General features: G+C 33.8%; 1 long non-coding RNA gene across 1 annotated transcript; it reads left to right on the top strand.

The window, feature by feature from the left end:
• The first annotated feature begins 9,252 nt into the window (after positions 1–9,252).
• On the top strand, positions 9,253–10,244 carry LOC141818012 (uncharacterized). Its single transcript, XR_012600891.1, has 3 exons — positions 9,253–9,387; positions 9,536–9,623; positions 10,031–10,244. It is a non-coding gene; the product is annotated as an uncharacterized LOC141818012 (long non-coding RNA).
• The last annotated feature ends 1,072 nt before the right edge of the window (positions 10,245–11,316 follow it).

Raw genomic sequence — 11,316 nt, 5'->3', positions numbered from 1 at the left:
AAGAACAAGAAAAAAAACCAAAATTTTGAGGACTTCACAGCAAACACAGAGGCACAAATTGATTTAGGTTTGGATGATGCAGAGGATATACTAGCTATTGAGGCAGCTGATTTGGAGCCTAGTTCTGATTCATTTGCAGTTGAGGATGATCACATGAGTGTAGGGGATTTTATTGAACCCCAGGGACCACCATTTTTGAGTGATATATCAGAGGATAGGTATGTTAGTGTAGGGGATTGCACTGAGCCCCAGGGATCACTCATACCTATTGAGCAGTCACAGTTGGAGTTGAAATTTTATCAGATAATTTGAAGAATGGTTTGTTTGGAAGGAAAATCAGAGTCCACCATTTATTATTGCCCAAAATTCAGAGTCAGAGCAAGAAGAAAAATTTTATTTCAAGTTCTAAGGCAACAAAAGGAAGTTATAAGGTGGACAATGGTTGATATGATTGGTGTGGAGCCTACCATTTGGGTATATAAAATTTACTTTGAGGAAAATGTGAAATCATTCAGAAAACCACTAAGGAGGCTCAAATTATTAATTTTTGGTCATGTGAAGAAAGATGGATTGGAGCCTACCAGAATGAAGAAGGCATGGATTTATGAAATTATTCTGTACAAGGTGAGGCATAAATTGGTCAAAGGATTATTTCCACCGGCTCAAGGAATCATTTTAAAGAATTAAAGGAGCTAGAGGTGGATGTTTGGATTTCATGATGATATCTACCCGACCTAGAGGGGAGTTTTCTATCTTACACCTTCTTTTCATTGTTAATACCATCTTTTATTTTTCATTTTTCATTTTCAGTTTTATATCAGTAATAACATGCCATTTTCATGAGCATTTTGTGTTTGAAATAAAAGCTTGAAATTCATTTCATGCATGGTTTGGGTTTAAGGAATAAATGTATCCCCCTAGAAAGTCTTTATATCATTTTAGAGACCTTTGAAAGTGAGTTAAATTTGATTGATTATTCTTGGAATTAAGTTCATGGATGAACACTCTTGAACACTTGAATGACCCTTAGTAATGGATTCTAGAGTGATGAAATTAAGATAGTGTACATTTTCTACCTAGTGAGGTTTATACCCTATTGTGTGATGCACTTTTGTGATTGATTACTCTAGAACTTGCTTGTGTTCTTTCAAGGCTAAATTTTCTATGATAGGGTCCACATTTATGAAGGTTATCAACTTGTTTAATCACCCATATATTTTGCTTGATACATTTCATGCTATTGCCTATACTTCAAATCACTTTCTTTATTCTTTTTCAACTTCATTTTTCTTTTATCTTGGATGTGGATATTTTTGAATGCTATCCATATTTCTTGCCGAGATGGTCAAGAATTTAAGTGTGGGGGAGGTGTGGATGATCATGGAAATTTGAAGATACAAGGAAGTTATAAGGCTTGGTTTTGAACATTTCATTGTGGTGAATGAAATTACTATTGTTTGGACTGAAATTTGTTGAGGGCAGCAAGAAAAGGAGAAGAAATAATAATCTGCCAATTGCTTATGCTGTTTTGATTTTCGTCAGCTGAGTTGTATTTTCTCAGTTTATATGATTGCTGGAATTATTTGGGAACACTATAAGAGAAATATTTTGGCAAGGAAGAATTCAGTGAGCTTGTATTTCTTATCATGATTTTGTTGCTGTGGATGTGTTGTAATTGGATGCAGTGCTGTTTCCAGCAGTTTCAATTTCTTGATGGAATGGGAATTGATGTGGTTATGTTCCAGCAAGTTTCTGAAATTCTGAAGTGGCAATTCGGATGCATGGTACAAGATACTTGGAGTTTCTGTTAATATATGGGTTGACTGATAAGCTAAGCTTCTGTTAATTGCAGATGCTGTCAGTTTGATAAATGCTGGATTTGGAACAAAAGTGTTGCTAATTTTTTTTGTTTATATCAGTTTCTAGATTATACAATGCTGGTAATCTGAATGTTTACTCTAGATTGTTTTTGGCAAATAAAATTAATGGAAGGATCCAGCAAGGAGAATTAAAAGAAGAGATTCATGAGAAACAGCAAACTGTAATTTCAGTTTTGGTTGGCTGTTTCAATAATTGTGCTGAGTTTAAGGAGGGGCTGAATTTCTTTGAGTTCATTCCATTTGATATGTTGATAAAGGATATTGGTGAGACCTCTTGGCTTGAGATATAATCTGATAGATGATAGTGAAGTGCTAAGGTATCACACTGATTTCAAGCTTACAGAATAAAGCTTATCAGCAGCCAACTGCAAGCATGATGATTAAACTCGTGAAACGTTCAAGAGCTGTTTCATTTGTGTTGTAATTTGTTGCAGTGATTGAAATATGATGCTGTTCCTATTTGGTGATAATTCTAGGGGTTTTGCAGTTTTGGCACAAAGTGGTTGGCTGATAATTTCAGTTTCTTTTAATGTGCAGTTTCTGATTTTTGTTAAATTCTGATTGTGTTAATTGCTGGATTCTGGAAATGCTGGAATTCTGAAAATGCTGGATTCTGGTATTGTTTTGGTTTGTCTGAGACAGACAAATGTTTAAGTGTGGGGGAGAGCTAAGAGCTGGATCACAGCAGAATCACATCAAAAAAAAAAAAAAAAAAAAAACAGAATGAAAATGGAGTATCAAAAGCTCCAAATAAAAAGAGTTTCTTGTGAAAGTTGATGAAATTTCGAATGCTTATTGGACAACCAGTTGGGAATGCAATCATAATTGTTGATGGCAGCAAGAAATTGGAAACAGCAAAAGAAAAAGGAAGAAAACAGAAGTGAAGAAAAAGAAAAAAACCAGAAAAAAACTGAAAAATCAGTTTAAATGTTCATGCTGTTTTGAATGGTTTCAGCTACTAATTGAGCTCGTGAGGGAAGTTGTAGTAACTGTACAATAGAAATCAAACAATGAAAAAAACAGTGGAAAAAAAAATCTGAAAAGAATTCCAGAAAAACAGGAAAATGCAGAAATTCAGTTATTTTCCAGTTGGGTTTTGAAAATTGTTTGAGCACTGATTTGAATTCAAATTGCAGTGAAATTGCAGTATGATAAGCATTAGTAATCAATCTTCATTATGGAAAAAGAATGGATGAAAAACAGTGAAGAAATAGAGAGAAAAAGGAAAGTATCATATTGGTTTTGAATGGTTTTTGGAATTGAAGTTGCCATTGATACTTTGCAATTATGGTTTCATGTGAATTGAATTTTGCTTGCTGATGATTGATTGCTATTTCTTATCTCTTTTGAAACTTAAATGTGAAGGAATTGGGTTTGTTTGATGAAGGGAAACAAAAGATAGCATATTTGGTGGAGTTTTGAGCCAAAATGAAAGGAGAATGAGAAGTTTGTATCAAGGAGGGAAATTGAAAGAGTTTAGACCAGAATTTTTTCATGGAATTGAAGAATGAACAGAAACAAATGTGTTACAAAAGAAATGAAATAGAAAAGAGGGCAAGAGGTCATTGGTTAGCATTTAAGTATATCCATATCTACCACTACCATGCATTTTCTTTAAAGTTCCTTTTCTTAACCTTGTTCTTTCTAAATTCTTATCTCATTTGTTTCAGTTCATGATTTGCTTATTGTCTTCAATAATCCTTAATAGGTGTGGATTCCAAAATCAAGAATGCTAGTGGAGAGTAGAAAACAAGCAAGCCTATGGAAGTGCATGAAACTTAAGTTGCTTGAGTGAGCCCTACTTTACTTGATCATGAATTAGAATTAGGGTGAGAGCCACTGATTTATCTACTGAAAACAACCTTGTGAGATTGAGTGTGGTGCATTTATCTTAATTAGTCATGAAGGATGAAACTTACTAGGTGGTTAACCAAGTACAAGAGTCTAGTTTATGGACTTAAACTTTTGAGATTCTACAACTTTAGATAATTCTCTTTCAATTGTTTTCTAACTTTGATTGAAGATGATCTAGGGGGGTACGATAGTAGGAGTTTTTTAGTTTTATTGTTTTGGCTTGAGCGGGACGCACAAGGCTAAGTGTGGGGGAATTTGATAAGCTAGGGTTTTATGGTATTTTGTTGATTCATTTTGGATTTTTTGTGAAAAATTAAATGCTTTAATGACATAATTGAATTGCATTTGTGATATGTTGTATTTTTGATGGTTGATTTAATTTCTGTAATTTTGATGGTTAATTTGGTATTAATTGATTTGAATTTTTTGTAGGATTCAAGTTGAACCAAGATCGAGCCCAAATTGAGACCGAGTCAAGAGCCAAGATTGAAATTCTTTTGATCCAACTTCATGAATCAAGATTTGAGTTTGATTGGGACTGAAAATCATGTGAATTTGAGTCGAATTGGAGATCGAATTGGAGCTGAACCAACTTGATTTGAATTGAACCGGCGCTTAAACCGAATTGAACCCGGTCTGAACAGTGCTGAACCGGTCGAAAATCAAATCCCAGTTATAACGAGAAACTTCACTGTAGCTTCGGATCGCGATTACTGTAGCTGTTTTTCTGTTCGTCGTTTTTGCCCCTGTTTTCTTCTTGCGCAGCGATCCTTAGTTCTTCCTTTCAAATTTGATTTCCAGGATCTCCAAGGAAGATCACGAGCTGATGTTTAACAATCATTTCGAAGGAAATCTGCTGGATGAGGGTTTCTTCAGTGGGTTTGCCTCCGCCGCGAATTCTTGATCCAGATCTGGAATCCAAGAGAATCGGAGAAATCCTGAGAATTTGAAGGGGTTCTTTGATTTATCTGGGTTATTTCTGAGATAAAATCACAAGCACGATCCAGTTCGGTTTCAAGGATTAGCATCAGATCAAGTTTCAAGATGGATCGGCTCTGTTCTGTGTTTCTGCTGAGGGTTTCGGTGTTCTGCAATCAGATTTGATTCGATTCAAGGGTTTCTGAGCTGAGCTTTGTGATATTCTTCTGGGATTTCTGGTTGTTTGACCAGGCTTTGTGTGACGGCAAGGAGGAGATCAAATTGGAAGGGAAGATCTGAGTTTATTTCTGTTTCTTTGTCATTTTGATTTCTGTTTTGTATTTCTGATTTTACTATTCTGTCTGAATTTCTGATAAATTTGTTAAAGTTGACTAATTCTGGCTATTGTTAGAGCTATTGTTAATTGTTTTGATCCATTAGAATTCTTAGCCTTTAGTTTTGAATTTGATTCCATTTCTCTGAAACTGACATTGCACTGTTCAATATCATGTTTAGTGTTGCGTATCAGTAATGGGTTAAGTTTTTTGATCAGTAATTGATTTAGCCAGCTTTAGCAATTGGTTTTCAATAGTTAAGTATTACTGATAATTAGATTGCATCATGGTTTAGGCAATTTAGATTGTTTCTTTTCAATTTGTTATTCTAGCTTAGTTTTAATTTTTCTTTGTTTTCTAATTGCATTTCAAGTTTAATTGTTTTCCTCATTGCTTGATGATTTGTAGAGCTTAGCATTAGTGTTTCCTACAATTTTAGTTGCTGATTTCCTACAATTTGAGGAATAAGATTTGTACATTTCATTAGTTTTTCAATGAACAACTAGGATTTCATAGGTAATTGAATTGAATTGCATTTAGCTTCTTTTATACTTAGTTTAAATAGTTTGCATTTTAGGGTTTGGTAAAATTTGCATTTTGATTCATTTCTGAATTTCAAATTTACATTTTAGTTGAAAAACACAAAAACCCCCATTTCATATTAAAACCCCAAAAATAACGACAACTAGCTTGATTGATACAATTCTCTACTAATCCTTGGAAAATACGACTCGTGGCCCCTGTATTACATTTACTTGTGAGTTAAGGGTTTTCGATTATAAATTTTAATTTGAGGCTCATTCGTGACATCATTTGTGGGCTTATCACGAAAGTTGAATAAGAGGTACTTCTCCAATAGTGCAAATTGATTGTGATAAGACATCTAATTTGCTAGAGTTGGCTAGTTAATTGTAAATGTTTGCAATTGACCAGACTTAGGATTTGGAAGGAAAATAAATATTTCTATCTGAAAATAATCAACTATAAGGATTTTTAGTCCTTTGGAAGGATAAATAGTTGCCTGAAAAATTATTTCAATTGACTAGAAAGACTACTGTTGAGTCTAATGTTCATATTTGGAGTCATTTAACTGATTGTACCATGTCGATTGTCTAACTAGTAGTGTCTCTTTCAAAACTTGTAAGTGAAGATTGATGGAGCCAACGTTATATAAGCTCTAGTACATCTTTTGGACACTTAACTATAGTCTCCCATTTGTTGTTCTTCACCAAGATCAAGTGCTTAAAAGAAATTTTAGAGCTTGAATATGTTTTGAACACCTCAACTCCATCAATCTCTCGTTAATTTATATTCTTCTCCTAAACTTTCATTTCTATCCTTTAGGAAGAGGTGAGGATTGTTTTTGTTGAGAGTGATCCTATCCTAATTAGGGTCAAGCATTGGAGCTTGTGGTGTAGGTCAAGATGTTTGCTTTGAGGTGTTATTTTTTATTAGTAGAGGCTTATCCAATTATCTCTCATAAAATGGTGGTGTAGGAGGTCTTTAAACTACATTATCTTGCCTTAACATTGTTAGATTGTTTATTATTATTATTATTATTTTACTTCAGCACATGCATTTTCTTTTTCTTTTCTTCAGTTATCACACATATATATACACTTCGAAGCAACACTTGAATTTGAGTGTGTTTTGAGTAATAATTTTACTTTATGACCCAATTTACACATGAATGGCCATCAAGAAGGATTTTAATGCTACAATGGGGTACTCTTTACCTCTATCTACACATCTGACAATATCTTACGGTCGAAGAAAAGAATATCATTAGTGAAGATCACTAATGCCGCACATATCTTTCAGTTGAATTATGTAGAACAAGATCACAATGTGGTGCCCATATATGTTGATAGAATGTACTTAATACTAGATAATATAAGAGGGAACATATTCCATTTTCATTTGAGCATATCTTTCTCTTTACTCCTTTGTGATTTATGCTTACCTTTCACTTAATTCTGTTTTCATTATTTATGCTTTCCTTTTACTTTATTCCTTATTGATTATTTATACTTTCCTTTTGCTTTATAAATTGACAGAATCAGATTCCTTATTGGGACATTTAGTTTTTCTTGGGCACATAATAATACAATGATAGGAGAAATCTACTTGGTATTGAAGACCTAATGCAAAATGTGATATTATAATCTAGCTACCTTAGTGATGAAAGTATACATGTCTTTTTAAATGATTTTATGTGTCAGATATAAAATGGTATATATGTCCTTAATCTTTGACAATGTTTCGAGAAATTAGGTTTTAATATTTACATGAAGAACAACTAATTTTTTTATAAGAGGCAACACTATTTGCCTAGTTGCTTAAGTGGAGGTGCAAAAGAACTTACCCTTTGTTCTCCACATTCAATGAGATATAGGAATCTGCTTTAAGGTTTGTAGGATTCTTGATAGAGATTACATTTATAGCATGTCGAACTTTGATCTCAACAAGCTATCATAAAAAAGATGGTGTATGATTTTTCATTAAATTTTGATGCCAGACAGAATAATGATTATTTTGGAGAGCAGAAGATTAGAAAAATTATGAAAAAAAAATAAAAAAAAGTAGTCACGCCGCCATCTTTAGGAGTTTTGCTAAAAAAATAAATATAATTCAATATTCAAAAGTCCTCAAAAATAATTAAACATGCGTTTAAATAGACCATAAATAAAATCCTAAATTATAAAAGATTAAAATACCCTTAAATCCTACAAATTGAAATTTACCAAAAATAGTAAAAAATATTTAATTTGAAGCTTCCCAAAAGACATTAAATGATGTTTGAAGGACTTGAAATTGGATCAGTATGGGTTTCACCCACTATCAAATAGAGGTCTTTGAAAGAGCTTCAATTAGCAATTGATCGCGTCTCGTTTTGATACCTGATAAAAAGTATGATCTATTAAAGCTCGACTCTCTTGTGTCAGTCCTGCATCAAATTCATCATGGAAATCAAGTACAAACATGCAAGAACTAGCTTTCCCCTTAGACATGTTTTGAAGTTGAAGAAGCCCCTCTAACTTATCAGCACCAATGCTTGTTGCTCTATTGGTCCATTATCCTTTAGCATGCATCACAAACATCTTAAATTTTTGTGTAGTTATATGAGAAAACTTGAGTGTATTTCATAAAACTAAAAAAAAAAAGAGATGTGGACATGCTCAAGAAATTCAAATCTTAGTGAAGAATATATAGAAGTGTTTTTTCATCACAATTTGACCAATTCGAGGTGTTGAATTCACATCCAAATCATTTGAAAATTATTGAGAGCAACATCATATTCAAAAACAACTGACAACATACGCCTTATTGACTTCAACAAAATGGCATGGCCAAAGGTATAGAACCACCCTTTTATATAACATGCCAAGGCTGTGCTTAAGACCAAAGCTATCTTAGGGTTCTTGGTTGTGGCGACTACTTTTTCCATCTACATCCTAAATCAGTGTCCCACATCGACTCAAGATGCATGAGTGAATCAAAAGAAGGCTAAGTATTGCACATTTCAAGGTTCTTTTATCTGTCACATATGCAACTTGTTCAAAGTAGCTAGAACCAAGTTGAAAGACAACGATCCAAGCTCATATTCATAGGATGCGACATCAAATTCAAAAGTTTATAAAAGTTTCTATCATAACTATTCAATGATTATTAATTATTAGTAGGAATGTATAATTCAATAACTAAAATTTATAAAATTGGAAGAAAAAAGTTTATCGACACCTTCTAATTTGAGAACATGTCGACTCATTTGGCCATTATCAACGCCTTCTTATAATATTGTATTATGTACTATTAGAAAGATATATGTAAATTTCAATAGTCATGTCCATTCCACAAAGTTTGATTCTTTGTGAGATCATGCTCAAGACTTACATTAGTGTATATATTGCTTCTCTATTACATTCTTCAAAGTTTCTATGTTTATTTTTATCACAGGACAAAATAAAATATTTCATATAGTAATAATTATATTATTTTTAAGATTTATTCCTTATCTATTATTTATATTTTTCTACAACTCTAGTAAATATAGGAATTCAAAAGAGAATCACTCCATTCCATGCATCCAACAAAACAAAAATTTACCCAAAAAAAAAATATATTCTTTAATAAAAAAATTATTCTTTTTTTTTGAACCATTGCACCATCAGTTTATTATTCTGATATTCCGACGTAGCTTTAGCTTTACTTTGTACTAAAACCGACAATGGCCGACTCAGGCATGCATGCTTTAGTTCACACATACACGATCACTCAATGCATATAAGAAGACCGTCCTACTCCCCCCGCACTGCACTGCACTGCAATCTGTGTCACGAGGTTGATTCCCAACTGCATGGATAGCTCTAAAACAAAGGCACAGTCGGTTCCTCCACCAGGTCTCTCTTCTCCTTTCATTCTTCATTCTGTGCATGGACTAGTCCTTCCTATCTACCAAGCTCTTACAGTCTTTTTGCCCTTTTTTTTTTTAATTTTAAAAACTTTGCTGCTTAATTAACTTGAGAAATAAATATACTGTACTTGAAGGCTATCCGACTGAAAATACACCAGCAGCTAAGAAGTCATGCTGCCCTCGCACCAAGACCAAAGGCGAAAGAGGCTTCATTGAAGGATGGTAATTAGAATCTCAGCTTTCATTAGCATGATTCTTTGTTGATCAATAAGGTTAATTAATTAATTAAAACGGTTATGAAATGATGGAAGAGGTCAAAACACACACACACAGAGTATATTTATATATGAGTATTCCTGAGTTCTATATGGCTGTAAGGGAAAAGAAAACAAAATTTTTAGATACTGTTTCATTTCAATGATTAAATATTAATGAAAGTCCATATGCCTTCCGATCGATACTATATGTATCAGGGTTGTAACCTTGATTCATAAATTCTGATATATATACGCACGCACGTTTGTATATATTAAAGCAAAAAAAGAAAAAAAATTCATTTCATTCATTTATCATGTTGAAATGTTTAATATTTCCTACAAGGCTATCGTGCATGTTTATCTTTTATGCAGTCTTGTAGCACTTTGCTGTTGCTGGATTTGCGAAACGTGCCTGTGAACGTGCATTAGCATGTGGATCGATTCGCTGTTACGTACTAGTAAAGCTTGTATGCTGTAAATTAAAATGCTCGATGCATAAGGATCAATTAGGTTTTGTGGAGATTGGCTATCAGACAAATGTTGTGTATGCTTCTTCAAAAACATAAATAAAATAATGTTTTTATCATGATGGTTGGATTTTTAGTTCTGATGTGAATACTAACATACACAATTAATATTGAGAAAGCTCATAATGCGATATACGACTCATTGGTGAGCTCAATCGCTCCGCTAGGGTGGATGAGTTCATGGCCATGGTGCAGATGGAGATGTAGCTTTTGGTTCGGAGCTTTGTCAATGACAACGGAGCATAATGTTGAGATCGTGCCGCAATAATAGCGAAGAAATTGCAAAAGACAGAATGAGAAAAATGAGAGAAGAGGACACAAAAAAATTGACAATGTACCTATTCCACAAATCGGCTAAGAATACTTATTAATAAATTAAGATTAGAAATACAATGATCATATTTACACAACCCAATTCATACATAATATTTTGGATAAAAAATTAAGTATTGTCAAAAATCCCACTATTCTCGATGCCTCCAGCACGGTGCACAGCCAGGCCATGCCCTTGGGCATGACTGTGCCACGAGTGTGCCTGTGCCAATAAACCCAGACACGGCCACATGTCGTGTTTGGTGGCATGTCTGTGCCCACCGATATGACCGTGTGACAGTGATTTTCGATGAGCTCATCATACCCACAATAGCTGACATGGTCTGGCCATGCCTCTTAGCACGACCGTGCCCTGTGTCGGCTCAAATATGAGTCATCTTTAACAATCTCTACGTTGGCGAATATCCACCTTAAGAGAAACACAAGCATCGAAAACCTTCACATGGAATGCCAAGTTCGGGTTACCTCCGTTTAGCAACTAGAGAAATGGATCATAGCTGCAACATTTTCAGAAGTGTGGACCTTATCAAGTATAATCTCCCCAGAAGAAATCAACTACCTAATCTTGTAAAATCTCACATCAATATGTTTGGTCCTTGCATGATACACTTGATTATTCGCCAAATAGATAACACTCTAACTATCACAATATAACTTGACTCCATCTTGTTGTACACTCAATTCTCTGACTAATCTTGTAAGCCACAACATTTCTTTGGCTACTTCAGCTACTACCATGTACTCTGATTCAGTAGCAAATAATGCAACTATAGGTTGTATCATGGATTTCCAAAAATC

The sequence above is a fragment of the Curcuma longa genome, unplaced genomic scaffold (assembly GCF_044706935.1).
Source record: "Curcuma longa cultivar G26 ecotype Majalengka, Jawa Barat unplaced genomic scaffold, ITB_CL_G26_1.1 contig_22928, whole genome shotgun sequence".
In the NCBI taxonomy this organism is placed as follows: domain Eukaryota; kingdom Viridiplantae; phylum Streptophyta; class Magnoliopsida; order Zingiberales; family Zingiberaceae; genus Curcuma; species Curcuma longa.
This window is presented reverse-complemented; position numbering and strand designations above follow the sequence as displayed.